The following is a 19086-nucleotide window of genomic DNA, read 5'->3' on the forward strand; positions in this document are numbered from 1 at the left end:
GTCAGACCAGCGTTGGATAGACCTAAGCACGGGCGCTTCCTGTTTTAGTTTCTGCCTATAAGAGGGGAGCAACAAGATGGTGTCATGGTCGGATTTGCCAAAAGGAGGGCAGGGGAGGGCCTTGTATGCATTGCGGAAGTTAGAGTAGCAATGGTCGAGCGTGTTAATCGCTCATGTACAGCAATCGATATGCTGATAGAATTTAGGGAGACTTGTTCTAAAAAATAGCTTTGTTAAAATCCCCAGCTACAATAAATGCAACCTCAGGATATATGGTTTCTAGTTTGCATAAATTCCAGTGAAGTTCCTTGATGGCCGTCTTGGTATCCGCTTGCGGGGGATATACACAGCTGTGACGATAACCGAGGAGAGTTCCCTTGGGAGATAATACGGTCGACATTTGAATGTGAGGAACTCTAGGTAAACAAAGGACATTGAGTTCCCGTATGTTGTTACAATTACAGCACGAGTTGTTAATCATGAAACATAGACCCCGGCCCTTCTTCTTACCCGGAGAGATGCTTATTCCTGTCGACGCGATGCACTGAAAATCCCGTTGGCTGTATGGACTCCGACAGCATGTCCCCAGCTAGCCATGCTTCCGTTAAACAGAGTATGTTACAATCCCGGATATCTCTCTAAGCGAGTTTCAGAGATCAAATCAAAATCAAATCAAAGTTTATTTGGTCACGTGCGCCGAATACAACAGGTGTAGACCTTACAGTGAAATGCTGAATACAACAGGTGTAGTAGACCTCACAGTGAAATGCTGAATACAACAGGTGTAGTAGACCTCACAGTGAAATGCTGAATACAACAGGTGTAGTAGACCTCACAGTGAAATGCTGAATACAACAGGTGTAGTAGACCTTACAGTGACATGCTGAATACAACAGGTGTAGTAGAACTTACAGTGAAATGCTGAATACAACAGGTGTAGTAGACCTTACAGTGAAATGCTGAATACAACAGGTGTAGTAGACCTCACAGTGAAATGCTGAATACAACAGGTGTAGTAGACCTCACAGTGAAATGCTGAATACAACAGGTGTAGTAGACCTCACAGTGAAATGCTGAATACAACAGGTGTAGTAGACCTTACAGTGAAATGCTGAATACAACAGGTGTAGTAGACCTCACAGTGAAATGCTGAATACAACAGGTGTAGTAGACCTCACAGTGAAATGCTGAATACAACAGGTGTAGTAGACCTCACAGTGAAATGCTGAATACAACAGGTGTAGTAGACCTCACAGTGAAATGCTGAATACAACAGGTGTAGTAGACCTTACAGTGAAATGCTGAATACAACAGGTGTAGTAGACCTCACAGTGAAATGCTGAATACAACAGGTGTAGTAGACCTCACAGTGAAATGCTGAATACAACAGGTGTAGTAGACCTCACAGTGAAATGCTGAATACAACAGGTGTAGTAGACCTCACAGTGAAATGCTGAATACAACAGGTGTAGTAGACCTTACAGTGAAATGCTGAATACAACAGGTGTAGTAGACCTCACAGTGAAATGCTGAATACAACAGGTGTAGTAGACCTCACAGTGAAATGCTGAATACAACAGGTGTAGTAGACCTCACAGTGAAATGCTGAATACAACAGGTGTAGTAGACCTCACAGTGAAATGCTGAATACAACAGGTGTAGTAGACCTCACAGTGAAATGCTGAATACAACAGGTGTAGTAGACCTTACAGGGAAATGCTGAATACAACAGGTGTAGTAGACCTCTCAGTGAAATGCTGAATACAACAGGTGTAGTAGACCTCACAGTGAAATGCTGAATACAACAGGTGTAGTAGACCTCACAGTGAAATGCTGAATACAACAGGTGTAGTAGACCTCACAGTGAAATGCTGAATACAACAGGTGTAGTAGACCTCACAGTGAAATGCTGAATACAACAGGTGTAGTAGACCTTACAGGGAAATGCTGAATACAACAGGTGTAGTAGACCTCTCAGTGAAATGCTGAATACAACAGGTGTAGTAGACCTCACAGTGAAATGCTGAATACAACAGGTGTAGTAGACCTTACAGTGAAATGCTGAATACAACAGGTGTAGTAGACCTTACAGTGAAATGCTGAATACAACAGGTGTAGTAGACCTCACAGTGAAATGTTTACTTACAGGCTCTTAACCAATAGTGCGATAAAAGGTATCAGGTGAACAATAGGTAGGTAAAGAAATAAAACAACAGTAAAAAGACAGGCTATATACAGTAGCGAGGCTATATACAGTAGAGAGGCTATATACAGTAGCGAGGCTATATACAGTATGTAGGGCTATATACAGTAGAGAGGCTACATACAGTAGCGAGGCTACATACAGTAGAGGCTATATACAGTAGAGGCTATATACAGTAGAGAGGATATATACAGTAGAGAGGTTATATACAGTAGAGAGGCTATATACAGTAGAGAGACTATATACAGTAGAGAAGCTATATACAGTAGAGAGGTTATATACAGTAGAGAGGCTATATACAGTAGAGAGGCTATATACAGCAGAGAGGCTATATACAGTAGAGAGGCTATATACAGTAGAGAGGCTATATACAGTAGAGAGGTTATATACAGTAGAGAGGTTATATACAGTAGAGAGGCTATATACAGTAGAGAGGTTATATACAGTAGAGAGGCTATATACAGTAGAGAGGTTATATACAGTAGCGAGGCTATATACAGTATGTAGGGCTATATACAGTAGAGAGGCTATATACAGTAGCGAGGCTACATACAGTAGAGGCTATATACAGTAGAGGCTATATACAGTAGAGAGGATATATACAGTAGAGAGGTTATATACAGTAGAGAGGCTATATACAGTAGAGAGACTATATACAGTAGAGAGGCTATATACAGTAGAGAGGTTATATACAGTAGAGAGGCTATATACAGTAGAGAGGCTATATACAGCAGAGAGGCTATATACAGTAGAGAGGTTATATACAGTAGAGAGGCTATATACAGTAGAGAGGTTATATACAGTAGAGAGGCTATATACAGTAGAGAGGTTATATACAGTAGAGAGGCTATATACAGTAGCGAGGCTATATACAGTAGAGAGGTTATATACAGTAGCGAGGCTATATACAGTAGAGAGACTACATACAGTAGAGAGGCTATATACAGTAGCGAGGCTATATACAGTAGAGATGTTATATACAGTAGAGAGGCTATATACAGTAGAGAGGTTATATACAGTAGAGAGGTTATAAACAGTAGAGAGGCTACATACAGTAGAGAGGCTATATACAGTAGCGAGGCTATATACAGTAGAGAGGTTATATACAGTAGAGAGGCTATATACAGTAGCGAGGCTATATACAGTAGAGAGGATATATACAGTAGAGAGGTTATATACAGTAGAGAGGCTATATACAGTAGAGAGACTATATACAGTAGAGAGGTTATATACAGTAGAGAGGCTATATACAGTAGAGAGGCTATATACAGTAGCGAGGCTATATACAGTATGTAGGGCTATATACAGTAGAGAGGCTATATACAGTAGCGAGGCTACATACAGTAGAGGCTATATACAGTAGACGCTATATACAGTAGAGAGGATATATACAGTAGAGAGGTTATATACAGTAGAGAGGCTATATACAGTAGAGAGACTATATACAGTAGAGAGGCTATATACAGTAGAGAGGTTATATACAGTAGAGAGGCTATATACAGTAGAGAGGCTATATACAGTAGCGAGGCTATATACAGTATGTAGGGCTATATACAGTAGAGAGGCTATATACAGTAGAGAGTCTATATACAGTAGCGAGGCTACATACAGTAGAGGCTATATACAGTAGCGAGGCTATATACAGTAGAGAGGCTATATACAGTAGCGAGGCTACATACAGTAGAGGCTATATACAGTAGCGAGGCTATATACAGTAGAGAGTCTATATACAGTAGCGAGGCTACATACAGTAGAGGCTATATACAGTAGCGAGGCTATATACAGTAGAGAGGCTATATACAGTAGCGAGGCTACATACAGTAGAGGCTATATACAGTAGCGAGGCTATATACAGTAGAGAGGCTACATACAGTAGCGAGGCTACATACAGTAGCGAGGCCCTGTGTGGCTCAGTTGGTAGAGCATGGTGTTTGCAACGCCAGGGTTGTGACTTCGATTCCCACGGGGGACCAGTACGGGGAAAAAATGTATGAAATGTATGCATTCACTACTGTAAGACGCTCTGGATAAGAGTGTCTGCTAAATAATGTAAAAAGAGAGGTTATATACAGTAGAGGATATATACAGTAGAGAGGCTATATACAGTAGAGAGGTTATATACAGTAGAGGATATACACAGTAGAGAGGTTATACACAGTAGAGAGGCTATATACAGTAGAGAGGTTATATACAGTAGAGGATATATACAGTAGAGAGGTTATATACAGTAGAGAGGCTATAACAGTAGAGAGGTTATATACAGTAGAGAGGTTATATACAGTAGAGGATATATACAGTAGAGGATATATACAGTAGAGAGGTTATATAAAGTAGAGAGGCTATATAGAGTAGAGAGGTTATATACAGTAGAGGATATATACAGTAGAGAGGTTATATACAGTAGAGAGGCTGTAGAGAGGCTATAGACAGTAGAGAGGTTATATACAGTAGAGAGGTTATATACAGTAGAGAGGATATATACAGTAGAGAGGTTATATACAGTAGAGAGGTTATATACAGTAGAGAGACTATATACAGTAGAGAGGTTATATACAGTAGAGAGGTTATATACAGTAGAGAGGCTATATACAGTAGAGAGGCTATATACAGTAAAGAGGTTATATACAGTAGAGAGGTTATATACAGTAGAGATGCTATATACAGTAGATAGGCTATATACAGTAGAGAGGTTATATACAGTAGAGGATATATACAGTAGAGAGGTTATATACAGTAGAGGATATATACAGTAGAGAGGTTATATACAGTAGAGAGGCTATATACAGTAGAGAGGTTATATGCAGTAGAGAGGCTATATACAGTAGAGAGGCTATATACAGTAGAGAGACTATATACAGTAGAGAGGTTATATACAGTAGAGAGGTTATATACAGTAGAGAGACTATATACAGTAGAGAGGTTATATACAGTAGAGAGGCTATAGACAGTAGAGAGGCTATATACAGTAGAGAGGTTATATACAGTAGAGAGGCTATATACAGTAGAGAGGTTATATACAGTAGAGAGGCTATATACAGTAGAGAGGTTATATACAGTAGAGAGGCTATATACAGTAGAGAGGATATATACAGTAGAGAGACTATATACAGTAGAGAGGCTATATACAGTAGAGAGGCTATATACAGTAGAGAGGATATATACAGTAGAGAGACTATATACAGTAGAGAGGCTATATACAGTAGAGAGGCTACATACAGTAGAGAGGCTATATACAGTAGAGAGGCTATATACAGTAGAGAGGCTATATACAGTAGAGGGGTTATATACAGTAGAGAGGCTATATACAGTAGAGAGGTTATATACAGGAGAGGTTATATACAGTAGAGAGGCTATATACAGTAGAGAGGTTATATGCAGTAGAGAGGCTATATACAGTAGCGAGGCTATATACAGTAGAGAGGTTATATACAGTAGAGAGACTATATACAGTAGAGAGGCTATATACAGTAGAGAGGATATATACAGTAGAGAGACTATATACAGTAGAGAGGCTATATACAGTAGAGAGGCTACATACAGTAGACAGGCTATATACAGTAGAGAGGCTATATACAGTAGAGAGGCTATATACAGTAGAGAGGCTATATACAGTAGAGGGGTTATATACAGTAGAGAGGCTATATACAGTAGAGAGGTTATATACAGGAGAGGTTATATACAGTAGAGAGGCTATATACAGTAGAGAGGTTATATGCAGTAGAGAGGCTATATACAGTAGAGAGGCTATATACAGTAGAGAGACTATATACAGTAGAGAGGCTATATACAGTAGAGAGACGATATACAGTAGAGAGGCTATATACAGTAGAGAGGTTATATACAGTAGAGAGGTTATATACAGTAGAGAGGATATATACAGTAGAGAGACTATATGGGGTATTCTTAGCCCTTTCCTGGGTAGCTTAACATAGATCGACATGGAGAAAAAACTAAGTAAAATTATAAACATTGTTGAGCTAATATTCAGTCAATCAGGTGTGTGTGTGTGTAGTGTGTGTGTGTGTGTGTGTGTGTGTGTGTGTGTGTGTGTGTGTTTGGACTGGAGCTGCTGACCCGGAAGCTTGCCTCTCTCGGCTCCTCCCAGGCTTTTTGGAAGGAGGGTGGACAACACAGGAGGCTGCTGAAGGGAGGAAGGCTCATAATAATGGCCAGAACGGAGCAAATGGAACGGCATCAAACACCTGGAAACCGTGTGTTTGATATATTTGATACCAATCCACCTACAGTGAGGGAAAAAAGTATTTGATCCCCTGCTGATTTTGTACGTTTGCCCACTGACAAAGAAAAATGATCAGTCTATAATTTTACTACTGTTTATTTGAACAGTGAGAGACAGAATACCAGCAAAAATATCCAGAAAAACGCATGTCAAAAATTGTATAAATTGATTTCCATTTTAATGGGGGAAATAAGTATTTGACCCTCTCTCAATCAGAAAGATTTCTGGCTCCCAGGTGTCTTTTATACAGGTAACGAGTCGAGATTAGGAGCACACTCTTAAAGGGAGTGCTCCGAATCTCAGCTTTTTACCTATATGAAAGACACCTCAGTTGCTTTCCTCTGTGCTGAGCGTCCTCTTTCCTCAGTGCTGTGTGTCCTCTTTCCTCGGTGCTGTGTGTCCTCTTTCCTCGGTGCTGCGTGTCCTCTTTCCTCAGTGCTGCGTGTCCTCTTTCCTCAGTGCTGAGCGTCCTCTTTCCTCGGTGCTGCGTGTCCTCTTTCCTCGGTGCTGAGCGTCCTCTTTCCTCGGTGCTGAGCGTCCTCTTTCCTCGGTGCTGCGTCCGCTTTCCTCGGTGCAGCGCGTCCTCTTTCCTCGGTGCTGCGTCCTCTTTCCTCGGTGCTGCGTCCTCTTTCCTCAGTGCTGCGTGTCCTCTTTCCTCAGTGATGCGTGTCCTCTTTCCTCGGTGCTGCGTGTCCTCTTTCCTCGGTGCTGCGTGTCCTCTTTCCTCGGTGCTGCGTGTCCTCTTTCCTCGGTGCTGCGTGTCCTCTTTCCTCGGTGCTGCGTGTCCTCTTTCCTCGGTGCTGAGCGTCTTTGTTCTTCGGTGCTGCATCCTCTTTCCTCTGTGCTGCGTGTCCTCTTTCCTCAGTGCTGCGTGTCCTCTTTCCTCAGTGCTGCGTGTCCTCTTTCCTCAGTGCTGCGTGTCCTCTTTCCTCAGTGCTGCGTGTCCTCTTTCCTCGGTGCTGCGCGTCCTCTTTCCTCGGTGCTGAGCGTCTTTGTTCTTCGGTGCTGAGCGTCCTCTATCCTCAGTTCCTTGTTTTTTTCCTCAGTGATGCGTGTCCTCTTTCCTCATTGCTGCGCGTCTCCTTTCCTCGGTTCCTTGGTTCTTTCCTCGGAGCTGCGCGTCTTCTTACCTTGCTGCTGTTGTCTCTGTTGTGCAGTGCACCCCATCCTCGGGGGGGGGGGATGCATCTGTCGTGATCACCTTCACTCATAGGGGTCCCCAGAGACAAGAGCCGCATGGGTCCGTCCACCGAGCTAGAGCCTGTAGACATGACGGGGACACCTGAAGTGACCGGTTCAGGTGGCGCGATTCGTCCAAGCTAGATGCGGGGACAAGAACGCACGATTCTCGACTGAGTCTAACTCAAGACCCAGAAACGGTATGCGTTGAGATTGAGTCAAACAGCTCTTCTCTTGATTCCCTTTGAAACCCGGAGACTGAACATGGGAAACCAGCATGGATGTGTGTAATACCACCTGCTCCCTCTAATGAACTTATCCTCTGCAGCAGAGGTAACTCTGGGTCTTCCTTTCCTCTGGCGGTCCTCATGAGAGCCAATTTCACCATAGCGGTTGATGGTTTTTGCGACTACACTTTAAGAAACTTTCAAAGTTCTTGAAATGTTCCGTATTGACTGACGTTCATGTCATAAAGTAATGATGGACTGTCGTTTCTTTTTGCTTATTTGAGATGTTCTTGCCATAAATTGGACTATCTTCTGTATACCACCCCTACCTTGTCACAACTCAACTGATTGGCTCGAACGCACTAAGGAAAGAAATTCCACAAACACCTGTTAATTTAAATGCATTCCAGGTGACTACCTCATAAAAATGGTTGAGAGAATGCCAACAGTGTGCAAAGCCGTCATCAAAGCAAAGGTTGGCTACTTTGACGAATATCAAATATAAAATATATTTTTTGATTACTACATGATTCCATATGTGTTATTTCATTGCTTTTTATCTACAATGTGGAAAATAGTAAAAAAAAAAATTTAAAAAAAACTCTGGAACAAGTAGGTGTGTCCAGACTTTTGACTGGTTCTGTATATTCATACTGATACTGTACATTTGTACATCCACTGTATATCAACCATATGCCCACTGAATATTTGTACATCGACTGTAAATCAATAGTATATCCACTGTATATTTCTGAGTATGTTGTCCAGCAGCACCATATCAAATTCAAATCAAATCAAATTTATTTTTATATAGCCCTTCGTACATCAGCTGATATCTCAAAGTGCTGTACAGAAACCCAGCCTAAAACCCCAAACAGCAAGCAAAGCATGTGAAAGAAGCACGGTGGCTAGGAAAAACTCCCTAGGAAAAACTCCCTAGAAAGGCCAAAAACCTAGGAAGAAACCTAGAGAGGAACCAGGCTATGAGGGGTGGCCAGTCCTCTTCTGGCTGTGCAGGGTGGATATTAAAACAGAACATGGTCAAAATGTTAAAATGTTAAAATGTTCATAAATGACCATAAATAACATTCTGAGTATGTTGTCTAACAGCACCATATCACCAGGTAACATTCTGAGTATGTTGTCTAGCAGCACCATATCACCAGGTAACATTCTGAGGATGTTATCTATCACTAGCAGCACCATATCACCAGGTAACATTCTGAGGATGTTGTCTATCACTAGCAGCACCATATCACCAGGTAACATTCTGAGGATGTTGTCTATCACTAGCAGCACCATATCACCAGGTAACATTCTGAGTATGTTGTCTAGCAGCACCATATCACCAGGTAACATTCTGAGTATGTTGTCTAACAGCACCATATCACCAGGTAACATTCTGAGTATGTTGTCTAGCAGCACCATATCACCAGGTAACATTCTGAGGATGTTATCTATCACTAGCAGCACCATATCACCAGGTAACATTCTGAGGATGTTGTCTATCACTAGCAGCACCATATCACCAGGTAACATTCTGAGTATGTTGTCTAGCAGCACCATATCACCAGGTAATATTCTGAGTATCACTAGCAGCCCCATATCACCAGGTAACATTCGGAGTATGTTGTCTATCACTTTGCAGCACCATATCACCAGGTAACATTCTGAGTGTGTTGTCTAGCAGCACCATATCACCAGGTAACATTCTGAGTATGTTGTCTAGCAGCACCATATCACCAGGTAACATTCTGAGTATGTTGTCTAGCAGCACCATATCACCAGGTAACATTCTGAGTATGTTGTCTATCACTAGCAGCACCATATAACCAGGTAACATTCTGAGTATGTTGTCTAACAGCACCATATCACCAGGTAACATTCTGAGTATGTTGTCTATCACTAGCAGCACCATATCACCAGGTAACATTCTGAGTATGTTGTCTATCACTAGCAGCACCATTTCACCAGGTAACATTCTGAGTATGTTGTCTAACAGCACCATATCACCAGGTAACATTCTGAGTATGTTGTCTAGCAGCACCATATCACCAGGTAACATTCTGAGGATGTTGTCTATCACTAGCAGCACCATATCACCAGGTAACATTCTGAGGATGTTGTCTATCACTAGCAGCACCATATCACCAGGTAACATTCGGAGTATGTTGTCTATCACTTTGCAGCACCATATCACCAGGTAACATTCTGAGTATGTTGTCTATCACTAGCAGCACCATATCACCAGGTAACATTCTGAGTATGTTGTCTAGCAGCACCATATCACCAGGTAACATTCTGAGGATGTTATCTATCACTAGCAGCACCATATCACCAGGTAACATTCTGAGGATGTTGTCTATCACTAGCAGCACCATATCACCAGGTAACATTCTGAGTATGTTGTCTAGCAGCACCATATCACCAGGTAATATTCTGAGTATCACTAGCAGCCCCATATCACCAGGTAACATTCGGAGTATGTTGTCTATCACTTTGCAGCACCATATCACCAGGTAACATTCTGAGTGTGTTGTCTAGCAGCACCATATCACCAGGTAACATTCTGAGTATGTTGTCTAGCAGCACCATATCACCAGGTAACATTCTGAGTATGTTGTCTAGCAGCACCATATCACCAGGTAACATTCTGAGTATGTTGTCTATCACTAGCAGCACCATATAACCAGGTAACATTCTGAGTATGTTGTCTAACAGCACCATATCACCAGGTAACATTCTGAGTATGTTGTCTATCACTAGCAGCACCATATCACCAGGTAACATTCTGAGTATGTTGTCTATCACTAGCAGCACCATTTCACCAGGTAACATTCTGAGTATGTTGTCTAACAGCACCATATCACCAGGTAACATTCTGAGTATGTTGTCTAGCAGCACCATATCACCAGGTAACATTCTGAGGATGTTGTCTATCACTAGCAGCACCATATCACCAGGTAACATTCTGAGGATGTTGTCTATCACTAGCAGCACCATATCACCAGGTAACATTCGGAGTATGTTGTCTATCACTTTGCAGCACCATATCACCAGGTAACATTCTGAGTATGTTGTCTATCACTAGCAGCACCATATCACCAGGTAACATTCTGAGTATGTTGTCTAGCAGCACCATATCACCAGGTAACAATCTGAGTATGTTGTCTAGCAGCACCATATCACCAGGTAACATTCTGAGTATGTTGTCTAGCAGCACCATATCACCAGGTAACATTCTGAGTATGTTGTCTAGCAGCACCATATCACCAGGTAACATTCTGAGTATGTTGTCTATCACTAGCAGCACCATATCACCAGGTAACATTTTGAGTATGTTGTCTATCACTAGCAGCACCATATCACCAGGTAACATTCTGAGTATGTTGTCTAACAGCACCATATCTCCAGGTAACATTCTGAGTATGTTGTCTATCACTAGCAGCACCATATCACCAGGTAACATTCTGAGTATGTTGTCTATCACAAGCAGCACCATATCACCAGGTAACATTCTGAGTATGTTGTCTAACAGCACCATATCACCAGGTAACATTCTGAGTATGTTGTCTAGCAGCACCATATCACCAGGTAACATTCTGAGTATGTTGTCTATTACTAGCAGCACCATATCACCAGGTAACATTCTGAGTATGTTGTCTAGCAGCACCATATCACCAGGTAACATTCTGAGTATGTTGTCTAGCAGCACCATATCACCAGGTAACATTCTGAGGATGTTGTCTATCACTAGCAGCACCATATCACCAGGTAACATTCTGAGTATGTTGTCTAGCAGCACCATATCACCAGGTAACATTCTGAGTATGTTGTCTAGCGGCACCATATCACCAGGTAACATTCTGAGTAAGTTGTCTATCAGCACCATATCACCAGGTAACATTCTGAGTATGTTGTCTAGCAGCACCATATCACCAGGTAACATTCTGAGTATGTTGTCTAGCAGCACCATATCACCAGGTAACATTCTGAGTATGTTGTCTATCACTAGCAGCACCATATCACCAGGTAACATTCTGAGGATGTTGTCTATCACTAGCAGCACCACACCACCAGGTAACATTCTGAGTGTGTTGTCTAGCAGCACCATATCACCAGGTAACATTCTGAGTGTGTTGTCTAGCAGCACCATATCACCAGGTAACATTCTGAGTATGTTGTCTATCACTAGCAGCACCATATCACCAGGTATCATTCTGAGTAAGTTGTCTAGCAGCACCATATCACCAGGAAACATTCTGAGTATGTTGTCTAGCAGCACCATATCACCAGGTAACATTCTGGGTGTGTTGTCTAGCAGCACCATATCACCAGGTAACATTCTGAGGATGTTGTCTAGCAGCACCATATCACCAGGTAACATTCTGAGTATGTTGTCTAGCAGCACCATATCACCAGGTAACATTCTGAGGATGTTGTCTAGCAGCACCATATCACCAGGTAACATTCTGAGTATGTTGTCTAGCAGCACCATATCACCAGGTAACATTCTGAGTATGTTGTCTAACAGCACCATATAACCAGGTAACATTCTGAGTATGTTGTCTTTCACTAGCAGCACCATATCACCAGGTAACATTCTGAGTATGTTGTCTAGCAGCACCATATCACCAGGTAACATTCTGAGTATGTTGTCTAGCGGCACCATATCACCAGGTAACATTCTGAGTAAGTTGTCTAGCAGCACCATATCACCAGGTAACATTCTGAGTATGTTGGCTAGCAGCACCATATCACCAGGTAACATTCTGAGTGTGTTGTCTAGCAGCACCATATCACCAGGTAACATTCTGAGTATGTTGTCTATTACTAGCAGCACCATATCACCAGGTAACATTCTGAGTATGTTGTCTAGCAGCACCATATCACCAGGTAACATTCTGAGTGTGTTGTCTAGCAGCACCATATCACCAGGTAACATTCTGAGTATGTTGTCTAGCAGCACCATATCACCAGGTAACATTCTGAGGATGTTGCCTATCACTAGCAGCACCATATCACCAGGTAACATTCTGAGTATGTTGTCTATCACTAGCAGCACCATATCACCAGGTAACATTCTGAGTATGTTGTCTATCACCAGCAGCACCATATCACCAGGTAACCTCCTGAGTATGTTGTCTATCACCAGCAGCACCATATCACCAGGTAACATTCTGAGTATGTTGTCTATCACTAGCAGCACCATATCACCAGGTAACAATCTGAGTATGTTGTCTAGCAGCACCATATCACCAGGTAACATTCTGAGTATGTTGTCTAGCATTACCATATCAACAGGTAAGAATCTGAGTATGTTGTCTATCGCTAGCAGCACCATATCACCAGGCAACATTCTGAGTATGTTGTCTAGCAGCACCATATCACCAGGTAACATCACTATCAGCACCATATCACCAGGTAACATCCTGAAGATGTTGTCTAGCAGCACCATATCACCAGGTAACAATCTGAGTATGTTGTCTAGCAGCACCATATCACCAGGTAACATCACTAGCAGCACCATATCACCAGGTAACATCCTGAAGATGTTGTCTAGGAGCACCATATCACCAGGTAACAATCTGAAGATGTTGTCTAGCAGCACCATATCACCAGGTAACAATCTGAGTATGCTGTCTATCACTAGCAGCACCATATCACCAGGTAACAATCTGAAGATGTTGTCTAGCAGCACCATATCACCAGGTAACAATCTGAGTATGTTGTCTATCACTAGCAGCACCATATCACCAGGTAACATTCTGAGGATGTTGTCTAGCAGCACCATATCACCAGGTAACATTGTGAGTATGTTGTCTAGCAGCACCATATCACCAGGTAACATTCTGAGTGTGTTGTCTAGCAGCACCATATCACCAGGTAACATTCTGAGTATGTTGTCTAGCAGCACCATATCACCAGGTAACATTCTGAGGATGTTGTCTATCACTAGCAGCACCATATCACCAGGTAACATTCTGAGTATGTTGTCTATCACTAGCAGCACCATATCACCAGGTAATATTCTGAGTATGTTGTCTAGCAGCACCATATCACCAGGTAACATTCTGAGTATGTTGTCTAGCAGCACCATATCACCAGGTAACATTCTGAGTATGTTGTCTAACAGCACCATAACACCAAGTAACATTCTGAGTATGTTGTCTAGCAGCACCATATCACCAGGTAACATTCTGAGTATGTTGTCTAGCGGCACCATATCACCAGGTAACATTCTGAGTATGTTGTCTAGCAGCACCATATCACCAGGTAACATTCTGAGTATGTTGTCTAGCAGCACCATATCACCAGGTAACATTCTGAGTATGTTGTCTATCACTAGCAGCACCATATCACCAGGTAACATTCTGAGGATGTTGTCTATCACTAGCAGCACCACACCACCAGGTAACATTCTGAGTGTGTTGTCTAGCAGCACCATATCACCAGGTAACATTCTGAGTATGTTGTCTATCACTAGCAGCACCATATCACCAGGTAACATTCTGAGTAAGTTGTCTAGCAGCACCATATCACCAGGAAACATTCTGAGTATGTTGTCTAGCAGCACCATATCACCAGGTAACATTCTGGGTGTGTTGTCTAGCAGCACCATATCACCAGGTAACATTCTGAGGATGTTGTCTAGCAGCACCATATCACCAGGTAACATTCTGAGTATGTTGTCTAGCAGCACCATATCACCAGGTAACATTCTGAGGATGTTGTCTAGCAGCACCATATCACCAGGTAACAATCTGAGTATGTTGTCTAGCGCACCATATCACCAGGTAACATTCTGAGTATGTTGTCTAACAGCACCATATAACCAGGTAACATTCTGAGTATGTTGTCTTTCACTAGCAGCACCATATCACCAGGTAACATTCTGAGTATGTTGTCTAGCAGCACCATATCACCAGGTAACATTCTGAGTATGTTGTCTAGCGGCACCATATCACCAGGTAACATTCTGAGTAAGTTGTCTAGCAGCACCATATCACCAGGTAACATTCTGAGTATGTTGTCTAGCAGCACCATATCACCAGGTAACATTCTGAGTGTGTTGTCTAGCAGCACCATATCACCAGGTAACATTCTGAGTATGTTGTCTATTACTAGCAGCACCATATCACCAGGTAACATTCTGAGTATGTTGTCTAGCAGCACCATATCACCAGGTAACATTCTGAGTGTGTTGTCTAGCAGCACCATATCACCAGGTAACATTCTGAGTATGTTGTCTAGCAGCACCATATCACCAGGTAACATTCTGAGGATGTTGTCTATCACTAGCAGCACCATATCACCAGGTAACATTCTGAGTATGTTGTCTATCACTAGCAGCACCATATCACCAGGTAACATTCTGAGTATGTTGTCTATCACCAGCAGCACCATATCACCAGGTAACCTCCTGAGTATGTTGTCTATCACCAGCAGCACCATATCACCAGGTAACATTCTGAGTATGTTGTCTATCACTAGCAGCACCATATCACCAGGTAACAATCTGAGTATGTTGTCTAGCAGCACCATATCACCAGGTAACATTCTGAGTATGTTGTCTAGCATTACCATATCAACAGGTAAGAATCTGAGTATGTTGTCTATCACTAGCAGCACCATATCACCAGGCAACATTCTGAGTATGTTGTCTAGCAGCACCATATCACCAGGTAACATCACTATCAGCACCATATCACCAGGTAACATCCTGAAGATGTTGTCTAGCAGCACCATATCACCAGGTAACAATCTGAGTATGTTGTCTAGCAGCACCATATCACCAGGTAACATTCTGAGTGTGTTGTCTAGCAGCACCATATCACCAGGTAACATTCTGAGTATGTTGTCTAGCAGCACCATATCACCAGGTAACATTCTGAGGATGTTGTCTATCACTAGCAGCACCATATCACCAGGTAACATTCTGAGTATGTTGTCTATCACTAGCAGCACCATATCACCAGGTAACATTCTGAGTATGTTGTCTATCACCAGCAGCACCATATCACCAGGTAACCTCCTGAGTATGTTGTCTATCACCAGCAGCACCATATCACCAGGTAACATTCTGAGTATGTTGTCTATCACTAGCAGCACCATATCACCAGGTAACAATCTGAGTATGTTGTCTAGCAGCACCATATCACCAGGTAACATTCTGAGTATGTTGTCTAGCATTACCATATCAACAGGTAAGAATCTGAGTATGTTGTCTATCACTAGCAGCACCATATCACCAGGCAACATTCTGAGTATGTTGTCTAGCAGCACCATATCACCAGGTAACATCACTATCAGCACCATATCACCAGGTAACATCCTGAAGATGTTGTCTAGCAGCACCATATCACCAGGTAACAATCTGAGTATGTTGTCTAGCAGCACCATATCACCAGGTAACATCACTAGCAGCACCATATCACCAGGTAACATCCTGAAGATGTTGTCTAGGAGCACCATATCACCAGGTAACAATCTGAAGATGTTGTCTAGCAGCACCATATCACCAGGTAACAATCTGAGTATGCTGTCTATCACTAGCAGCACCATATCACCAGGTAACAATCTGAAGATGTTGTCTAGCAGCACCATATCACCAGGTAACAATCTGAGTATGTTGTCTATCACTAGCAGCACCATATCACCAGGTAACATTCTGAGGATGTTGTCTAGCAGCACCATATCACCAGGTAACATTCTGAGTATGTTGTCTAGCAGCACCATATCACCAGGTAACATTCTGAGTGTGTTGTCTAGCAGCACCATATCACCAGGTAACATTCTGAGTATGTTGTCTAGCAGCACCATATCACCAGGTAACATTCTGAGGATGTTGTCTATCACTAGCAGCACCTTATCACCAGGTAACATTCTGAGTATGTTGTCTATCACAAGCAGCACCATATCACCAGGTAATATTCTGAGTATGTTGTCTAGCAGCACCATATCACCAGGTAACATTCTGAGTATGTTGTCTAACAGCACCATAACACCAAGTAACATTCTGAGTATGTTGTCTAGCAGCACCATATCACCAGGTAACATTCTGAGGATGTTGTCTAGCAGCACCATATCACCAGGTAACATTCTGAGGATGTTGTCTAGTAGCACCATATCACCAAGTAACATTCTGAGTTTGTTGTCTAGCAGCACCATATCACCAGGTAACATTCTGAGTATGTTGTCTAGCAGCACCATATCACCAGGTAACATTCTGATGATGTTGTCTATCACTAGCAGCACCATATCACCAGGTAACAATCTGAGTATGTTGTCTATCACTAGCAGCACCATATCACCAGGTAACATTCTGAGTATGTTGTCTAACAGCACCATATAACCAGGTAACATTCTGAGGTTGTTGTCTATCACTAGCAGCACCATATCACCAGGTAACATTCTGAGTGTGTTGTCTAGCAGCACCATATCACCAGGTAACATTCTGAGTATGTTGTCTAGCAGCACCATATCACCAGGTAACATTCTGAGTATGTTGTCTAGCAGCACCATATCACCAGGTAACATTCTGAGGATGTTGTCTAGCAGCACCATATCACCAGGTAACATTCTGAGTATCACTAGCAGCACCATATCACCAGGTAACATTCTGAGTATGTTGTCTATCACTAGCAGCACCATATCACCAGGTAACATTCTGAGTATGTTGTCTATCACCAGCAGCACCATATCACCAGGTAACATTCTGAGTATGTTGTCTATCACTAGCAGCACCATATCACCAGGTAACAATCTGAGTATGTTGTCTAGCAGCACCATATCACCAGGTAACAATCTGAGTATGTTGTCTATCACTAGCAGCACCATATCACCAGGTAACATTCTGAGTATGTTGTCTAGCAGCACCATATCACCAGGTAACATTCTGAGTATGTTGTCTATCACTAGCAGCACCATATCACCAGGTAACATTCTGAGTATGTTGTCTATCACTAGCAGCACCATATAACCAGGTAACATTCTGAGTATGTTGTCTAGCAGCACCATATCACCAGGTAACATTCTGAGGATGTTGTCTATCACTAGCAGCACCATATCACCAGGTAATATTCTGAGTATGTTGTCTATCACTAGCAGCACCATATCACCAGGTAACATTCTGAGTATGTTGTCTAGCAGCACCATATCACCAGGTAACATTCTGAGTATGTTGTCTAGCAGCACCATATCACCAGGTAACATTCTGAGTATGTTGTCTAACAGCACCATATCACCAAGTAACATTCTGAGTATGTTGTCTAGCAGCACCATATCACCAGGTAACATTCTGAGGATGTTGTCTAGCAGCACCATATCACCAGGTAACATTCTGAGGATGTTGTCTAGCAGCACCATATCACCAGGTAACATTCTGAGTATGTTGTCTAGCAGCACCATATTACCAGGTAACATTCTGAGTATGTTGTCTAGCAGCACCATATCACCAGGTAACATTCTGATGATGTTGTCTATCACTAGCAGCACCATATCACCAGGTAACAATCTGAGTATGTTGTCTATCACTAGCAGCACCATATCACCAGGTAACATTCTGAGTATGTTGTCTAAAAGCACCATATCACCAGGTAACATTCTGAGGTTGTTGTCTATCACTAGCAGCACCATATCACCAGGTAACATTCTGAGTGTGTTGTCTAGCAGCACCATATCACCAGGTAACATTCTGAGTATGTTGTCTAGCAGCACCATATCACCAGGTAACATTCTGAGTATGTTGTCTAGCAGCACCATATCACCAGGTAACATTCTGAGGATGTTGTCTAGCAGCACCATATCACCAGGTAACATTCTGAGTATCACTAGCAGCACCATATCACCAGGTAACATTCTGAGTATGTAGTCTATCACTAGCAGCACCATATCACCAGGTAACATTCTGAGTATGTTGTCTATCACCAGCAGCACCATATCACCAGGTAACATTCTGAGTATGTTGTCTAGCAGCACCATATCACCAGGTAACAATCTGAGTATGTTGTCTATCACTAGCAGCACCATATCACCAGGTAACATTCTGAGTATGTTGTCTAGCAGCACCATATCACCAGGTAACATTCTGAGTATGTTGTCTAACAGCACCATATCACCAGGTAACATTCTGAGTATGTTGTCTAGCAGCACCATATCACCAGGTAACATTCTGAGGATGTTGTCTATCACTAGCAGCACCATATCACCAGGTAACATTCTGAGGATGTTGTCTA

General features: G+C 42.3%; 1 protein-coding gene across 1 annotated transcript in view; it reads left to right on the top strand.

Annotated features, from left to right (window-relative positions):
• The window catches only part of LOC106586923 (receptor-type tyrosine-protein phosphatase-like N), a 194251-nt gene that overhangs the window by 64142 nt on the left and 111023 nt on the right, over positions 1-19086 (top strand). The gene's annotated exons all lie outside the window — the stretch shown is intronic.

This window comes from Salmo salar, chromosome ssa25 (genome assembly GCF_905237065.1).
Source record: "Salmo salar chromosome ssa25, Ssal_v3.1, whole genome shotgun sequence".
Classification (NCBI taxonomy): domain Eukaryota; kingdom Metazoa; phylum Chordata; class Actinopteri; order Salmoniformes; family Salmonidae; genus Salmo; species Salmo salar.